This window comes from Scyliorhinus canicula, chromosome 19 (assembly GCF_902713615.1).
Source record: "Scyliorhinus canicula chromosome 19, sScyCan1.1, whole genome shotgun sequence".
NCBI lineage: Eukaryota > Metazoa > Chordata > Chondrichthyes > Carcharhiniformes > Scyliorhinidae > Scyliorhinus > Scyliorhinus canicula.
Window position 1 is genome coordinate 58,942,398 of NC_052164.1, and position 19,427 is coordinate 58,961,824.

The following is a 19,427-nucleotide window of genomic DNA, read 5'->3' on the forward strand; positions in this document are numbered from 1 at the left end:
GGGAGCTGGGCGGGTCTGTGCGTGCTGGGCGGGGCTTTGCGTGCTTTGCGGCTCTATTGTTACTGACGCATGGGCCGGGCGGCGCTTGCGGGCGGAGCTATGCGTGCTGACGCATTGGGCCGGGTTGAGCGTTCTGGGTGGGATGTGCGTGCGACGCATGGGCCAGCCTATGCATACCGACGCGATGGGCGGGGCTATGCGGACTGACGCGATGGGCGGGGCTATACATAATGACGCGATAGGCGGGGGCTAGTGCATGACGTGTGGGCGGGGCTATGCATACTGACGCGATAGGCGGGGCTATGCATGCTGATAATGGAGTGGCCGGGGCTATGCGGACTGACGCGATGGGCGGGGCTATACATAATGACGCGATAGGCGGGGGCTAGTGCATGACGTGCTGGGCGGGGCTATGCATACTGACGCGATAGGCGGGGCTATGCATGCTGATAATGGAGTGGGCGGGGCTATGCATACTGACGCGATAGGCGGGGCTATGCATGCTGATAATGGAGTGGGCGGGGCTATGCGGACTGACGCGATGGGCGGGGCTATACATAATGACGCGATAGGCGGGGTCTAGTGCATGACGTGCTGGGCGGGGCTATGCATACTGATAATGGAGTGGGCGGGGCTATGCGGACTGACGCGATGGGCGGGGCTATACATAATGACGCGATAGGCGGGGTCTAGTGCATGACGTGCTGGGCGGGGCTATGCATACTGACGCGATAGGCGGGGCTATGCATACTGAGACAATGGGGTGGGCTGAGAGTGCAAACGCAATGGACCTGAACGTGCTTGCTGGGCGGGGCTTTGCATTGTGACGCAGTGGGCGGGTTTGTGCGTGCTGACGCTATGGGCGGGGCTGTGCGTGCTGACCCTCCAGCGGTTGGCGGTTTGAGCTTTGCGGTTTCCTCAGTGAGGGAGGGAGATGGAACCGGCAGCAACTGGTCGACTCTGCGGCTAACCTGCGGGAGCCGGTGAAGGCAGGTACGACCCGGGGTGGCTTTGAGGATAATAGAGGCCTGGAAAGAATCCCCTGGGCAGGGACCCATTGTGAATGGTCGGGAAAGGGGGGATCTGCGGGCCACTCAGTCATGATGTTACACACGGGATGTCCCCTGGTTGTAGCAGACGGAGACCTCACCCAGAATGGGAAACCAAATGGCATCAGAGGGAGGGTAGTAGCAATGGGTAATGGGGGTTGTCGATGGGGGAGGAGGCTGAAGGATCTCACTAGGAAGAGGGGTTTGGAGAGTCTCACGGGGGCGGGGGGCGTTGGGAGGCCTCACTGGGTGAGGAGGGGGTTTGGAGGGTCTCAGTGGGTGAGGGGAGGTTTGGAGGGTCTCAGTGGGTGAGGGGAGGTTTGGAGGGTCTCAGTGGGTGAGGGGAGGGATGGAAGGTCCAGCTAGGGGAGGGGGTTGGAGGGTCTCAGTGCGTGAGGGGAGGTTTGGAGGATCTCACTGGGTGAGGGGAGGGTCTCACTGGGTGAGTGGGTGTTGGAGGGTCTCACTGGGTGAGTGGGTGTTGGAGGGTCTAGCTGGGTGAAGGGGGTTGGAGGGTCTAGCTGGTTGAGGGAGGTTTGGTGGGTCTCACTGGGTGAGAGAGGTTTGGTGGGTCTCGCTGGGTGAGGGGGGTTTGGTGCGTTTTGCTGGAGGATGGGTTTGGGGGATCTCACTGCATGAGGAGAGGTTTGGAGGATCACACTGAGTGAGGGGAGGTTTGGAGCATCTCTGCATGAGGAGAGGTTTGGAGCCTCTCACTGAGTGAGGGGAGGTTTGGAGGGCCTCACTGGGTGAGTGGAAGTTGGAGGGTCTCGCTGGGTGAGGAGGGTCCCGCTGGGTGAGGAGGGTTTGGAGGGTCCCACTGTGTTTGGAGGGTCTAGCTGGGTGAGGGGGGTTTGGCGGGTCCAGCTTGGTGAGGGGTGTTTGTAGGGTCCAGCTAGATGAGGAGGTTTTGGAGATTCTAGCTGGGTGAAGGGGGTTTGGAGGTTCCTGCTGGGTGAGGAGGGTTTGTAGGATCTAGTTGTGTGAGGGGGGGGGGGGGGGGGAGGGTTTGGAGGATGTAGCTGGGTGAGGGGGGTTTGGAGGATGTAGCTGGGTGAGGGGGGTTGGAGGATGTAGCTGGATGAGGGGGGTTTGGAGGATGTAGCTGGGTGAGGGGGGTTTGTAGGATCTAGCTGGGTGAGGGGGGTTTGGAGAATCTAGCTGGGTGAGGGGGGTTTGTAGGATCTAGCTGGGTGAGGGGGGTTTGGAGAATCTAGCTGGGTGAGGGGGGTTTGTAGGATCTAGCTGGGTGAGTGGGATTTGTCAGATCTAGCTGGGTGAGGGGGGTTTGTAGAATCTAGCTGGGTGAGGGGGGTTTGGTGCGTTTTGCTGGGTGAGGGGGGTTTGTAAGATCTAGCTGAGTGAGGGGGATTTGTCGCATCTAGCTGGGTGAGGGGGGTTTGTCGCATCTAGCTGGGTGAGGGGGGTTTGTAGGATCTAGCTGGGTGAGGGTGGTTTGGAGAATCTAGCTGGGTGAGGGGGATTTGTCGGATCTAGCTGGGTGAGTGTGGCTTGGAGAATCTAGCTGGGTGAGGGGGGGTTTGTAGGATCTAGCTGGGTTAGGGGGGTTTGTAGGATCTAGCTGGGTGAGGGGGGTTTGTAGGATCTAGCTGGGTGAGGGGGGGGTTTGTACGATCTAGCTGGGTGAGGGGGGGTTTGTAGGATCTAGCTGGGTGTGGGGGGTTTGGAGAATCTAGCTGGGTGAGGGGGTATTTGCTGCGTTTTGCTGGATGAGGGGGTGGATTGGAGGATCTTGCTGAGCGAGGAGTGGGTGTTGGGTGGGGTTTTGGAGCGTCTCACTGGGTGTTATGTGGGGGTGTTGCTGGGTGCGAGGTGAGGGAGTTTGAAGGGACTCGCAGTGTGCGAGGTGTGGGGAGTTTGGAGAGTTGTTGGGGTCAGGGGAGTGGTTTCACTGGGTGCCGGGTGAGGAGGTATGAAGGGTCTCGCTAGGTGCCATGTGAGGGGGTATGAAAGGTCTCACTGGGTGCCAGGTGAGGGGGTATGAATGGTCTCGCTGGGTGCAAGGTGAGGGGGGGGGGGGGGGGGTGGTGAATGGGTCTCGCTGTGTGTGAGGTCGGTGGAGGGGTTTGAAGGGCCTTGCTGGGTGTGAGGTGGGTCGGGGCACACTTGGCTTCAGTGAGGAGACACTGGGAGTCAGCCAGGAATGAGCTGGTTCTTGTATGATTCAGGGCTGCAAGCTTTTTGAATATATACAAAGCCAGGTGTACAGTAGGTTGTGAGTATATATTTGTCGAATGAGAACTTGTTGTCAGCAGGGTGTGTTGTGGTAGCTGCATAGTCTTCTCTGGGTGTGAGATAGTTGTAGAGCATGAACTTTGTTTTCATGTTCAGGCTGAGTGATGTGTGTTCACTGCAATGCCAGTGTGTTGATTTTCTGTATCTAACCTACATTAATGACTAATACCAAAACATTTGTACATCTTCTGGCAATAAAATTAGGCCTCACGGTAGCATGGTGGTTAGCATCAATGCTTCACAGCTCCAGGGTCCCAGGTTCGATTCCCGGCTGGGTCACTGTCTGTGTGGAGTCTGCACGTCCTCCCTGTGTGTGCGTGGGTTTCCTCCGGGTGCTCCGGTTTCCTCCCACAATCCAAAGATGTGCGGGTTAGGTGGATTGGCCATGCTAAATTGCCCGTAGTGTAAGGTTAATGGGGGGATTGTTGGGTTACGGGTATGTGGGTTTAAGTAGGGTGATCATTGCTCGGCACAACATCGAGGGCTGAAGGGCCTGTTCTGTGCTGTACTGTTCTAAATTCTAAAATTCTAAAACAGAGCTTGGTAGAGGCGCACCGGTGTATAGGAAAAGGATTTAGATCAGTAATGGGCAACCTCGTGTGGGCCACGTGAGTGGGCTGTAAGATTGAAATCTGCTTGTTGACTAACCATGACCCAGGATTAAGATTGAATACATGCTGAATATTTCATAATGAGTTATGGGCAAATCACTTCAGTCACACTTGGAGGAAAAACATAACGCAGATACAATTTAGCGGAATCCTGTGTGTGGACAACGGTCAACAAAATGTCTCATGGGCCACGCACAACCCAGATGGGCTGCATGTGGCCCCTGGACTTCAGGTTGTGCACTGATTTTGATCATGGCATATATCATTTTTTCATTATTTTCCCAATAGCACTGTGGTAAACTGTGCAACGGATGTGTGTCTAATTTAATTATATTGAAGACAGACTGCAAGGTTAAAAACATCAAAAAGGGGTTAGGTGTGAAAGCAAATATTTTTAAGCGGAGATGAGCCAGGCTAAGATGGGAACAGTAAGCAGCATGAATGAAAATTTGTATTCCGAGGACAAGGGAGGTGACTTGAAGTTTAACTATTGTATTGGAAATAACAAGTACAATTTGTAAAGATTGTAAATGAATAAAGCAAAGTATTTAGTATATTTTTACTTGCAAGTTGTAGCCATGAAAATAACATGGTATGTATTCTGAGAAGGGGAACTGCCAAAGGGATATAGAAACAATAGATTTAAAGGTGAAAGGGGGAAAACATATTTTCCCCTTTCGTGGGTAGCACAGTAGTTTCCTCCCACAAGTCCCTAAAGACTTGTAATTTGGACATTTTGAATTCTCCCTCCTTGTAACCGAACAGGTGGCGGAATGAGGTGACTAGCGGCTTTTCACAGTCGCTTCGTTGCAGTGTTAATGTAAGCCTACTTGTGACAATAAATCTTATTATTATTCTATTTAAAAAGAGATTGAAAGTAGTATAGGGAGTATGGACAGACCTGTGATGAAAGCAGCATGCAGCCACCTGCAGGGAAGTTAAGTTTGATACAACGTTTGGTTTTTCCATTATCGAGTGAGATTGAAAGAAGCCAGTGAAATACTTCCCTGTAGTAACTGTGGCTGTTTGTGGTCATATTGTAATTTTTATTGAGAAAATCTGAGGACAGTTACCTGAAAGGGGCCTTTAGCTCTTGAGTTTAACTAATCAGAAATCTTTTGGGGAATGTTTGTAGAATGACATGGCACGGTGGCACTGCTGCCTCACAGCGCCAGCGACCCGGGTTCAATTTCTACCTTGGGTGACTGTCTGTGTGGAGTTTGGACGTTCTCTCTGTGACTGCATGGGTTTCCTCCAGGTGCAGCAGTTTCACCTGTGTCCACAAATGTGCAGGTTCGGTGGATTGGCCATGCTGTATTGCCCATTAGTGCCCAAAAGGTTAGGTGGGGTTGCATGGATCTAGGTGAGATGCTCTTTTGGAAGATTGGTGCAGACTCATTGAGCCAAATTGCTGCCTCCTGCGCTCTAGGGATTTTTTGAAATCATCAGTTAAAAAGATCTATAAAATCACTTAACTGAAAATGTAGTCTTTTGGTGTTTAATTTTTTAAAACAACAGTTTAAGTTTAATATTTACAATCTCCAAAAGTGGATTACATTTTTTTCTCATAAATATAAATTACAGTTTACGGCGCTAAGGACCCGGATTCGATCCTGGCCCTGGGACACCTATTCTTCCTGTTTCTGCATGGGTCTCACCCCCACAACCAAAAAAGATGTGTAGGCTAGGTGAATTGACCATGCTAAATTGCCTCTTAATTGGAAAAAAAAAAGAATTGGGTCTAAATTTATAAATTAAAATAATATATAAATTGCAACTTGTTGTGATAGCTTGTTCAAGTTTCCCGTTGGGATTTGGGCAACCTGGCAATCACCACCTGCTATATTTAAGATCGATAATAGCGAAGGGGAAAATGAAGCAATATTCATTGATTATGGAATGTAAATCCTCGGCATAATGAAAAGTGAATTGGATAGAAGAGTGCCCACAATGTATTTGACTGCTGGAATGGAAAGTTGGCCGAGAGAAATGAGTTGAATGGCTTTTCATCCTTGATTCTTGCATTCAGAGTATGCAGTAATTGAAGTGCTCAAGATTGAGGTTAAGATTTACCAAAGATCATGAATTGCTGATTTCCTTATGGGACTTTCTAAATGTTTTATGAATTGAAATGTAACTTCCACTCCTGTTTACTGATCCTACTCTGCTGGGGAGTTAGGAATAAAACATTATTGCTGGCACCAAATTTACTTTGTTTCCCTCTTTAACAACCACAGCTTCTGTGAAACGATAACTCTCGAGAAGTACCTTCTGATGTGTTGACACACAGATACCGTATAGTTAGTGGTGGATTAGTCAACATCAACTTGCTTTTATATACTGTGGTCCCATTCACTAATGACTTAGAAAGAGACCATGCAGCCCATTGTAGCTGTGCCCACTCTTTGAAAGAATTATCCAATTCATAAGTTCATAAGATATAGGAACAGAATTAGGCCATTCGGCCCATCGAGTCTGCTTCGCCATTCTATCATGGCTGTTATGTTCCTCATCTGCTATCGACACTGTTACAGACCTGGATTGCAAAATCAGCCAGAACATCTCCGCCCTAGAACACATGACCTAGGAGCAGGAGGAGGCAATTTAGCCTCCCGAGCCTAACACCTTCAATGTGATCATGGCTGATTCCATCCTGGCCTTAACTCCACCGTCCTGCCCGCTCTCCAGAACCCTTCAACCCATTACCAATTGAATAATCTGTCTAACTCCTTCTTAAATTTACTCACTGTCCCTGCAATCCACCAAACACTACGCTAGCGAATTCCATAGATTCACAAGCCTTTGGGAGAAGTAGTTTTTCTTCAAATCTGGTTTAATTTTGCTACCTCTTATGTCCTCTTGTTTTAGAATGCCCCACAAAAGGAAGCATCAGCTCCACATCCACTTTATCCATACTTTTTTAGCATCCTGTATACCTCAATTAGATCTCCCCTAATTCTTTTAAACTCTCGCGCGTATAGGCCTAAACTGTTCAATCTCTCCCAGCATGACAAACCCCTCATCTCTGGAATCAATCTAATGAACCTCTTCTGAACTGCCTCCGATGCCACTACATCTTTCCTCAAATAAAGGGACCAAACTGTGCACAATACTCCAGGTGCGGTCTTACCGATGTCTTGTATAGTTGCAACGACACTTCCTTACCTTTATACTCAATTCCTTTTGCTACAAATGCCAACATTCCTTTTGCTTTCCTTATTATTTACTGCACCAGCATGTTCGTTTTCTGTGGCTCATGCGTGAAGACACCCAGATCCCTCTGCATCAGAGCACCCCAAGTCTCTCCCCATTTAGATAAGTTGCTTTTCCATTTTTTCGACCACATAGCATGACCTCACATTCATGTTAAAATTCGTCCCACTTCTCTCCCTATTCACAGTGACCCTCTCAAGGCGAACTTAATTTTCTCCAAACAGAGAAAGCTAGCCATGTCCGATAGCCAGGTCTCCGACTTTGAGGGCTTTGAGTCCCTCCATGCTAATAGTATCCGTCTCCAGGCTACCAGGGAAGCAAAGGCCAGAACGTCTGAGGAGAAACATCTTTATCTGGAGAGTGGCTATGATGTGGAATTCATTACCACATGCAGTAACCAAGGTGAATAATGACTGCCTGTAAAAAAGGATAAAGAACAATCCAGAGTGCAGGTAATTGACTGCAGGGAAAACCAACTTCAATGGGTAAGAAGGGACCTGGACTGAATAAACTGGAATCTAAAGATTGGCAGGAAAAACGGGAGCTGAGCAATGGACTACCTTCAAAGAAAAGGTACTTCAACCACAATCAAGGTATATTCTCTTGAAAGGTAAAGCTAGGGCTAACAAATACACATCCAAAGCTCCCTGGATGACAAAGGAGATGGAAATTAAGATAATGAAGAAAAAGAATACTCTATGATAGAAAATACAATTGAGAACCAGGTTGAATAAAGGTGAAAGCAAATAAGAGAAGGAAATGGGAGTATGAAAGAGATAGGCAGCTAACGCCAGCTGTCGTGGTGCACATAGGCACCAACGATATAGGTAAAAAACGGGATGAGGTCCTACAAGCGGAATTCAGGGAGTTAGGAGTTAAACTAAAAAGTAGGACCTCAAAGGTAGTAATCTCAGGATTGCTACCAGTGCCACGAGCTAGTCAGAGTAGGAATGTCAGGATAGATAGGATGAATGCGTGGCTCGAGAGATGGTGCAAGAGGGAGGGATTCAAATTCCTGTGGCATTGGGACCGGTTCTGGGGGAGGTGGGACCAGTACAAACCGGACGGTCTGCACCTGGGCAGGACTGGAACCGATGTCCTAGGGGGGGTGTTTTCTAGAGCTGTTGGGGAGAGTTTAAACTAACGTGGCAGGGGGATGGGAACCGATGCAGGAAGTTGGAAGGTAGTAAAACAGGGACTGAAGCAAAAGGAAGTAAGGGGAAAAGTGCAAGGCAGAGAAGACATAGTCAAAAATCAAAAAGTGCGACAGTACAAGGTACAGTGACTGAGGGGAGCTCAGTGAATAGGCCCAGTAATACTAAAAGGAATAAAACTGGAGATGTTAAGATTCAAAACAGAGGTAAAAAAAACAACATAAGTGTACTTTAGCTGAATGCTCGTAGTATTCGGAATAAAGTAAATGAGTTGATGGCACAAATCATCGTGAATGACTATGATTTAGTGGCCATTACTGAAACATGGTTAAAGGACTGGGAGTTAAATATCCAAGGGTATCAAACTATTCGGAAGGACAGAGTGGATGGTAAGGGAGGAGGTGTTGCTCTGTTATTTAAGGATGACATCTGGGCATTAGTAAGGGATGACATCGGTGCTATGGAGGATAAGGTTGAATCCATTTGGGTGGAAATCAGGAATAGTAAGGCGAAAAAGTCACTGATAGGAGTAGTCTATCGGCCACCAAATAGTAACGTTATGGTGGGGCAGGCAATAAACAAAGAAATAACTGATGCATGTAGAAATGGTACAGCAGTTATCATGGGGGAGGCAACCTTGAGGAGGAGTTTATAGAATGTATCCGCGATAGTTTTCTAGAACAATATGTAATGGAACCTACGAGGGAACAAGCGGTCCTAGATCTTGTCCTGTGTAATGAGACAGGATTGATTCATGATCTCATCGTTAGGGATCCTCTCGGAAGGAGCGATCACAATATGGTGGAATTTAAAATACAGATGGAGGGTGAGAAAGTAAAATCAAATACTAGTGTTTTGTGTTTAAACAAAGGAGATTACAATGGGATGAGAGAAGAACTAGCTAAGGTAGACTGGGAGCAAAGACTTTATGGTGGAACAGTTAAGGAACAGTGGAGAACCTTCCAAGCGATTTTTCACAGTGCTCAGCAAAGGTTTATACCAACAAAAAGGAAGGACGATAGACAGAGGGAAAATCGACTGTGGATATCTAAGGAAATAAGGGAGAGTATCAAATTGAAGGAAAAAGCATATAAAGTGGCAAAGATTGGTGGGAGACTAGAGGACTGGGAAATCTTTAGTGGGCAACAGAAAGCTACTAAAAAGCTATAAAGAAGAGTAAGATAGAGTATGAGAGTAAACTTGCTCAGAATATAAAAACAGACAGTAAAAGTTTCTACAAGTATACAAAACAAAAAAGTGTGGCTAAGGTAAATATTGGTCCTTTAGAGGATGAGAAGGGAGTTTTAATAATGGGAGATGAGGAAATGGCTGAGGAACGGAACAGGTTTTTTGGGTCGGTCTTCATAGTGGAAGACACAAATAAAATGCCAGCGACTCATAGAAATGAGGCTATGGCAGGTGAGGACCTTGAGAGGATTGTTATCACTAAGGAGGTAGTGATGGGCAAGCTAATGGGGCTAAAGATAGACAAGTCTCCTGGCCCTGATGGCATGCATCCCAGAGTGCTAAAAGAAATGGCTAGGGAAATTGCAGATGTACTAATGATGATTTACCAAAATTCGCTAGACTCTGGGGTGGTCCTGGTGGATTGGAAATTAGCAAACGTGACACCACTGTTTAAAAAAGGAGGTAGGCAGAGAGCAGGAAATTATAGGCCAGTGAGCTTAACTTCGGTAGTAGGGAAGATGCTGGAATCTATCATCAAGGAAGAAATTGCGAGGCATCTGAATAGAAATTGTCCCATTGGGCAGACGCAGCATGGGTTCATAAAGGGCAGGTCATGCCTAACTAATTTAGTGGAATTTTTAGAGGACATTACCAGTGCAGTAGATAACGGGGAGCCAATGGATGTGGTATATCTGGATTTCCAGAAAGCCTTTGACAAGGTGCGACACAAAAGGTTGCTGCATAAGATAAAGATGCATGGCATTAAGGGTAAATTTGTAGCATGGATAGAGGATTGGTTAATTAATAGAAAGCAAAGAGTGGGGATAAATGGGTGTTTCTCTGGTTGGCAATCAGTAGCTAGTGGTGTCCCTCAGGGATCCGTGTTGGGCCCACAATTGTTCACAATTTACATAGATGATTTGGAGTTGGGGACCAAGGGCAATGTGTCCAAGTTTGCAGATGACACTAAGATGAGTGGTAAAGTGAAAAATGCACAGGATACTGGAAGTCTGCAGAGGGATTTGGATAGGTTAAGTGAATGGGCTAGTGCCTGGCAGATGGAATACAATGTTGACAAATGTGAGGTTATCCATTTTGGTAGGAATAACAGCAAACGGGATTATTATTTAAACGATAAATAAGAACATAAGAACATAAGAACTAGGAACAGGAGTAGGCCATCTGGCCCCTCGAGCCTGCTCCGCCATTCAATGAGATCATGGCTGATCTTTTGTGGACTCAGCTCCACTTTCCGGCCCGAACACCATAACCCTTAATCCCTTTATTCTTCAAAAAACTATCTATCTTTACCTTAAAAACATGTAATGAAGGAGCCTCAACTGCTTCACTGGGCAAGGAATTCCATAGATTCACAACCCTTTGGGTGAAGAAGTTCCTCCTAAACTCAGTTCTAAATCTACTTCCCCTTATTTTGAGGCTATGCCCCCAAGTTCTGCTGTCACCCGCCAGTGGAAACAACCTGCCCGCATCTATCCTATCTATTCCCTTCATAATTTTAAATGTTTCTATAAGATCCCCCCTCATCCTTCTAAATTCCAACGAGTACAGTCCCAGTCTACTCAACCTCTCCTCATAATCCAACCCCTTCAGCTCTGGGATTAACCTAGTGAATCTCCTCTGCACACCCTCCAGCGCCAGTACGTCCTTTCTCAAGTAAGGAGACCAAAACTGAACACAATACTCCAGGTGTGGCCGCACTAACACCTTATACAATTGCAACATAACCTCCCTAGTCTTAAACTCCATCCCTCTAGCAATGAAGGACAAAATTCCATTTGCCTTCTTAATCACCTGTTGCACTTGTAAACCAACCTTCTGTGACTCATGCACTAGCACACCCAAGTCTCTCTGAACAGCGGCATGCTTTAATATTTTATCGTTTAAATAATAATCCCGTTTGCTGTTATTCCTACCAAAATGGATAACCTCACATTTGTCAACATTGTATTCCATCTGCCAGACCCGAGCCCATTCACTTAACCTATCCAAATCCCTCTGCAGACTTCCAGTATCCTCTGCACTTTTCGCTTTACCACTCATCTTAGTGTCATCTGCAAACTTGGACACATTGCCCTTGGTCCCCAACTCCAAATCATCAATGTAAATTGTGAACAATTGTGGGCCCAACACGGATCCCTGAGGGACACCACTAGCTACTGATTGCCAACCAGAGAAACACCCATTTATCCCAACTCTTTGCTTTCTATTAATTAACCAATCCTCTATCCATGCTACTACTTTACCCTTAATGCCATGCATCTTTATCTTATGCAGCAACCTTTTGTGTGGCACCTTGTCAAAGGCTTTCTGGAAATCCAGATATACCACATCCATCGGCTCCCCGTTATCTACTGCACTGGTAATGTCCTCAAAAAATTCCACTAAATTAGTTAGGCACGACCTGCCTTTTACGAACCCATGCTGCGTCTGCCCAATGGGACAATTTCTATCCAGATGCCTCGCAATTTCTTCCTTGATGATAGATTCCAGCATCTTCCCTATTACCGAAGTTAAACTCACTGGCCTATAATTTCCTGCTTTCTGCCTACCTCCTTTTTTAAACAGTGGTGTCACGTTTGCTAATTTCCAATCCACCGGGACCACCCCAGAGTCTAGTGAATTTCGGTAAATTATCACCAGTGCATCTGCAATTTCCCTAGCCATCTCTTTTAGCACTCTGGGATGCATTCCATCAGGGCCAGGAGACTTGTCTACCTTTAGCCCCATTAGCTTGCCCATCACTCCCTCCTTAGTGATAACAATCGTCTCAAGGTCCTCACCTGTCATAGCCTCATTTCTATCAGTCACTGGCATGTTATTTGTGTCTTCCACTGTGAAGACCGACCCAAAAAACCTGTTCAGTTCCTCAGCCATTTCCTCATTTCCCATTATTAAAACTCCCTTCTCATCCTCTAAAGGACCAATATTTACCTTAGCCAAATAATAAAATATTAAAGCATGCCGCTGTGCAGAGAGACCTGGATGTGCTAGTGCATGAGTCACAGAAAGTTGGTTTACAGGTGCAATAGGTGATTAAGAAGGCAAATGGAATTTTGTCCTTCATTGCTAGAGGGATGGAGTTTAAGACTAGGGTGGTTATGTTGCAATTGTATAAGGTGTTAGTGAGGCCACACCTGGAGTATTGTGTTCAGTTTTGGTCTCCTTACTTGAGAAAGGACATACTGGCACTGGAGGGTGTTCAGAGGAGATTCACTAGGTTAATCCCAGAGCTGAAGGGGTTGGATTATAGAGGAATAGAACAGTACAGCACAGAACAGGCCCTTCGGCCCTCGATGTTGTGCCGAGCCATGATCACCCTACTCAAACCCACATATCCACCCTATACCCGTAACCCAACAACCCCCCCCCCCCCCCTCCCTTAACCTTACTTTTTAGGACACTATGGGCAATTTAGCATGGCCAATCCACCTAACCCGCACATCTTTGGACTGTGGGAGGAAACCGGAGCACCCGGAGGAAACCCACGCACACACAGGGAGGACGTGCAGACTCCGCACAGACAGTGACCCAGCCGGGAATCGAACCTGGGACCCTGGAGCTGTGAAGCATTTATGCTAACCACCATGCAACTGTGCGGCCTAAGGTTATGAGGAGAGGTTGAGTAGACTGGGACTGTACTCGTTGGAATTTTGAAGGATGAGGGGGGATCTTATAGAAACATTTAAAATTATGAAGGGAATAGATAGGATAGATGCTGGCAGGTTGTTTCCACTGGCGGGTGAAAGCAGAACTAGGGGACATAGCCTCAAAATAAGGGGAAGTAGATTTAGGACTGAGTTTAGGAGGAACTTCTTCACCCAAAGGGTTATGAATCTATGGAATTCCTTGCCGAGTGAAGCAGTTGAGGCTCCTTCATTACATGTTTTTAAGGTAAAGCTAGATAGTTTTTTGAAGAATAAAGGGATTAAGGGTTATGGTGTTCGGGCTGGAAAGTGGAGCTGAGTCCACAAAAGATCAGCCATGATCTCATTGAATGGCGGAGCAGGCTTGAGGGGCCAGATGGCATACTCCTGCTCCTAGTTCTTATGTTCTTATGAATTCTGAAGTTGTTTACAGACATATAAATAAAGTAAAAGGGTGGTACAGGAGGAGAAGGGCGATTAAGAACCAAAAAGGGAATTTACACATGGAGGCAGAGGGTATGGCTGAGTTGTGATATGAATTATTTTCCACTATCTCAGGCAGTGTTTTTCAGATTGAGAATACTTAGTCTACACCTGCCCTCTGAAAGAGCACTCTGCCAGGCCTGCCCTATCCCCATAACCCCACCTAACATGCACATGTTTGGACTGTGGGAGGAAACTGGAGCACCTGGAGGAAACCCATGCAGAGATGGAGAGAATGTGCAAGCTTCACACAGACACTCATCCAAGGTCAGAATTGAGCCCGGGTCCCTGGCACTGTCAGGCAGCAGTGCTAACCACTGTGCCACCGTGCTGCCCCAATATGGGAAAACATTGCAAAGCACTTCACAAGTTTGTAATCAGACAAGCAATAACAGCCATGGAAGGAGACATTAGGACAGTTCAACAAAAACTTGGTCATAGATTTGATTGATTGTCACATGTACCGAAGTAAAGTGAAAAGTATTTTTCAGTGGCCGAGGGAACGTACGCAGTACATACATAGTAGACAAAAAATAATCGGCAGAGTACATTGACAAATGGCACATCGACAAATAGTGATTGGTTACAGTACGGAACAAGGGCCAAACAAAGCAAATACATGAGCAAGAGCAGCATAGGGCGTCGTGGATAGTGTTCTCACAGGGAACAGATCTGTCCAAGGGAGAGCTGTTGAGTCCAGTAGCTGTGCGGAAGAAGCTTTTCCTATGACTGCATGTGTGGGTCTTCAGACTTCTGTACCTTCTGTCTGATGGCAGGGTCGGGAAGAGAGCAAAGCCTGGGTGGGAAGAGTTTCTGGCAATAATGTCTGCATTCTTGAGGTAGTGGGAGATGTAGACAGAATCAATGGGAGGGTGGCAAGCTTGTGTGATGTGTTGGGCTGAGTTCACCACACTCTGCAGTTTCTTGGGATCTTGGGCTGTGCGGTTGCCACACCGGGCACAGTTTGTCGAAGTTTGTGAGAGTCGATGCAGACTGAGAGAACATAGAACGATACAGCGCAGTACAGGCCCTTCAGCCCTCGATGTTGCACCGACATGGAAAAAATCTAAAGGCCATCTAACCTACACTATGCCCTTATCATCCATATGCTTATCCAATAAATTTTTAAATGCCCTCAATGTTGGCGTGTTCACTACTGTTGCAGGTAGGGCATTCCACGGCCTCACCACTCTTTGCGTAAAAAACCCACCTCTGACCTCTGTCCTATATCTATTACCCCTCAATTTAAGGCTATGTCCCCTCGTGCTAGCCACCTCCATCCGCGGGAGAAGGCTCTCGCTGTCCACCCTATCTAACCCTCTGATCATTTTGTATGCCTCTATTAAGTCACCTCTTAACCTTCTTCTCTCTAACGAAAACAACCTCAAGTCCATCAGCCTTTCCTCATAAGATTTTCCCTCCATACCAGGCAACATCCTGGTAAATCTCCTCTGCACCCGTTCCAAAGCTTCCACGTCCTTCCTATAATGAGGCGACCAGAACTGTACGCAATACTCCAAATGCGGCCGTACTAGAGTTTTGTACAACTGCAACATGACCTCATGGCTCCGGAACTCAATCCCTCTACCAATAAAGGCCAACACACCATAGGCCTTCTTCACAACCCTATCAACCTGGGTGGCAACTTTCAGGGATCTATGTACATGGACACCGAGATCCCTCTGCTCATCCACACTACCAAGAATTTTACCATTAGCCAAATATTCCGCATTCCTGTTATTCTTTCCAAAGTGAATCACCTCACACTTCTCCACATTAAACTCCATTTGCCACCTCTCAGCCCAGCTCTGCAGCTTATCTATGTCCCTCTGTAACCTGCAACATCCTTCCGCATTGTCTACAACTCCACCGACTTTAGTGTCGTCTGCAAATTTACTCACCCATCCTTCTGCGCCCTCCTCTAGGTCATTTATAAAAATGACAAACAGCAACGGCCCCAGAACAGATCCTTGTGGTACGCCACTCGTAACTGAACTCCATTCTGAACATTTCCCATCAACTACCACTCTCTGTCTTCTTTCAACTAGCCAATTTCTGATCCACATCTCTAAATCACCCTCAATCCCCAGCCTCCGTATTTTCTGCAATAGCCGACCGTGGGGAACCTTATCAAACGCTTTACTGAAATCCATATACACCACATCAACTGCTCTACCCTCGTCTACCTGTTCAGTCACCTTCTCAAAGAACTCGATAAGGTTTGTGAGGCATGACCTACCCTTCACAAAACCATGCTGACTATCCCTAATCATATTATTCCTATCTAGATGATTATAAATCGTATCTTTTATAATCCTCTCCAAGACCTTACCCATCACAGACGTTAGGCTCACCGGCCTATAGTTACCGGGGTTATCTCTACTCCCCTTCTTGAACAAAGGGACCACATTTGCTATCCTCCAGTCCTCTAGCACTATTCCTGTAGCCAATGATGACCTAAAAATCAAAGCCAAAGGCTCAGCAATCTCTTCCCTGGCTTCCCAGAGAATCCTAGGATAAATCCCATCCGGCCCCGGGGACTTATCTATTTTCACCTTGTCCAGAATTGCCAACACTTCTTCCCTACGCACCTCAATGCCATCTATTCTAATAGCCTGGGTCTCAGCATTCTCCTCCACAATATTATCTTTTTCTTGAGTGAATACTGCCAAAAAGTATTCATTTAGTATCTCGCTTATCTCCTCAGCCTCCACACACAACTTCCCACCACTGTCCTTGACTGGCCCTACTCTTACCCTAGTCATTCTTTTATTCCTGACATACCTATAGAAAGCTTTTGGGTTTTCCTTGATCCTACCTGCCAAAGACTTCTCATGTCCCCTCCTTGCTCGTCTCAGCTCTCTCTTTAGATCCTTCCTCGCTTCCTTGTAACTATCAAGCGCCCCAACTGAAACTTCACGCCTCATCTTCACATAGGCCTCCTTCTTCCTCTTAACAAGAGATTCCACTTCTTTGGTAAACCACGGTTCCCTCGCTCGACCCCTTCCTCCCTGCCTGACTGGTACGTACTTATCAAGAACATGCAATAGCTGTTCCTTGAACAAGCTCCACATATCCAGTGTGCCCAACCCTTGCAGCCTACTTCTCCAACCAACACATCCTAAGTCATGTCTAATGGCATCATAATTGCCCTTCCCCCAGCTATAACTCTTGCCCTGCGTGGTATACTCATCCCTTTCCATCACTAACGTAAAGGTCACCGAATTGTGGTCACTGTTTCCAAAGTGCTCACCTACCTCCAGATCTAACACCTGGCCTGGTTCATTACCCAAAACCAAATCCAATGTGGCCTCACCTCTTGTTGGCCTGTCAACATATTGTGTCAGGAAACCCTCCTGCACACATTGTACAAAGAACGACCCATCTAATGTACTCGAACTATATCTTTTCCAGTCAATATTTGGAAAGTTAAAGTCTCCCATAACAACTACCCTGTTACTTTCGCTCTTTTCCAGAATCATCTTCGCCATCCTTTCCTCTACATCCCTAGAACTATTAGGTGGCCTATAGAAAACTCCCAACAGGGTGACCTCTCCTTTCCTGTTTCTAACCTCAGCCCATACTACCTCAGAAGAAGAGTCCCCATCTAGCATCCTTTCCGCCACCGTAATACTGTCTTTGACTAGCAGCGCCACACCTCCCCCTCTTTTGCCCCCTTCTCTGAGCTTACTAAAACACCTAAACCCCGGAACCTGCAACAACCATTCCTGTCCCTGCTCTATCCATGTCTCTGAAATGGCCACAACGTCGAAGTCCCAGGTACCAACCCATGCTGCCAGTTCCCCTACCTTATTTCGTATACTCCTGGCATTGAAGTAGACACACTTCAAACCACCTACCTGAACACTGGCACCCTCCTGCGAAGTCAAATATGTGCTCCTGACCTCTATACTCTCAATCTCCCGTACCCCAAAACTACAATCCAGGTTCCCATGCCCCTTGCCAAATTTCTTTAGCTTCCGTAGGAAGTAGAGACGTTGTAGGGCTATCTTGACTTGCATCAACTTGAGTGGACCAGGAAAGACTGTTGATGATGGTGACCCCCCAGGAACTTAAAGTTATCGACCATCTCCAGTTCGGAGCCATTGATGCAGATGGGTGTGTGTGTCATACTACGCTTCCTGAAGTCGGTGTTTAGTTCCTTGGTCTTTCCGACATTTAGAGAGAAGTTGTTTTCAGTACACCATGCAACCAAGATATTTATTTCCCTCCTGTAGTCTGATTCGTCGTTGTTTGAGATACAGCCCACCACAGTCGTATCATCCGCAAACTTACAGATTGAGTTGGAGTTAAATCTTGCCACACAGTCATGTGTGTATAGGGAGTACAGTAGAGGACTGAGCACGCATCCTTGAGGGGCCTAGTGTTGAGGACTAATGTGGAGGAGGTGCTGTTGCCTATCCTGACAGGTTGTGGTCTGTTGGTGAGGAAGTCAAGGATCCAGCTGCACAGGGAGGGGCAAGTCCAAGATTGCAGAGTTTGGTTGTTAGTCTTGTCGGGATAATGGAGTTTAAGTTAGGGAGGAGAGAGAGGCTCAGCGAGGCAACTCCACAGCTTAGGTCTCCGATAGCTAAAAGTCTGACCGCCAGTAGTGGAGTGAACAAATTTGGGGTTTCAGCTGGATGAACACAGATGTCAGTGGGTTGTACAGCTGAAAGAGTTTACAGAGATAAGGAGGGATGAAACCATTAGGTATTTGGAATCGAGGATGCAAATTTCAGTATGAAAATCGCTTATTGTCACGAGTAGGCTTCAAATGAAGTTACTGTGAAAAGCCCCTAGTCGCCACATTCCGGCGCCTGTTCGGGGAGGCTGTTACGGGAATTGAACCGTGCTGCTGGCCTGCTTGGTCTGCTTTCAAAGCCAGCGATTTAGCCCAGTGTGCTAAACAGCCTCATTGACTCATTGCTGCACTTGCGGTCTGTAAATTAGGCTAGGGTTAGCAGAGTTTTAGAAGAGTTCAGGTTTATAGACTTTGGATGTTGGGAGGCCCATAGGAGGGCATTGGAATAGTTTTTTAAATATAAATTTAGAGTTCCCAATTCAATTTTTCCAATTAAGGGGCAATTTAGCATGGCCAATCCACCTACCCTGCGCATCTTTTTGGGTTGTGGGGACAAAACCCACGCAGACACAGGAGAATGTGTTCCACACGGACAGTAACCCAGAGTTGGGATTGAACCTGGGACCTCGGAATAGGAGGCGGTGGGATAGTGATGTTGTTGCTGGACTAGTAGTCCAGAGATCCAGGATAACGATCTGGGGACCGGGGTACGAGTCGTGTGTCCCCCCCCCCCCCCCCCCCCCCCATAGCAGGTGATGAAATTTAAAACTTGATAAAATATCTGGAATTAGAAGTCTAATGATGACTCCGAAACCATCGGGCAGCACAGTAGCATAAGTGGATAGCACCGTGGCTTCACAGCGCCAGGGTCCCGGGTTCGATTCCCCGCTGGGTCACTGTCTGTGCGGAGTCTGCATGTTCTCCCCGTGTCTGCGTGGGTTTCCTCCGGGTGCTTCGGTTTCCTCCCACAGTCCAAAGACGTGCAGGTTAGGTGGATTGGCCATGATAAATTGCCCTCCGTGACCAAAAAGATTTGGGTGGGTTATGGGGATAGGATGGAAGTGAGGGCTTAAGTGGGTCAGTGCAGACTTGATGGGCCGAATGGCCTCCTTCTGCACTGTATGTTCTAGTTCCCAGCGCTGTGAGGCAGCTGTGCTATCCACTTCACCGTGCTGCCCTGAGCATTGGACTAGTTGAACCTCGAAGGGTTTCAGCAGCAGATG

At 47.2% G+C, this 19,427-nt stretch overlaps 1 protein-coding gene across 2 annotated transcripts in view; it reads left to right on the top strand.

Moving 5' to 3' along the window:
* Positions 1-868: 868 nt before the first annotated feature.
* Positions 869-19,427, top strand: part of LOC119954104 (rho GTPase-activating protein 32-like) — a 726,718-nt gene continuing 708,159 nt past the window's right edge. For both annotated transcript variants that reach the window (XM_038778987.1, XM_038778995.1), the window contains exon 1: positions 869-993. The gene's annotated coding sequence lies outside the window, so the exon portion shown is untranslated. The remainder of the gene's footprint in view (positions 994-19,427) is intronic.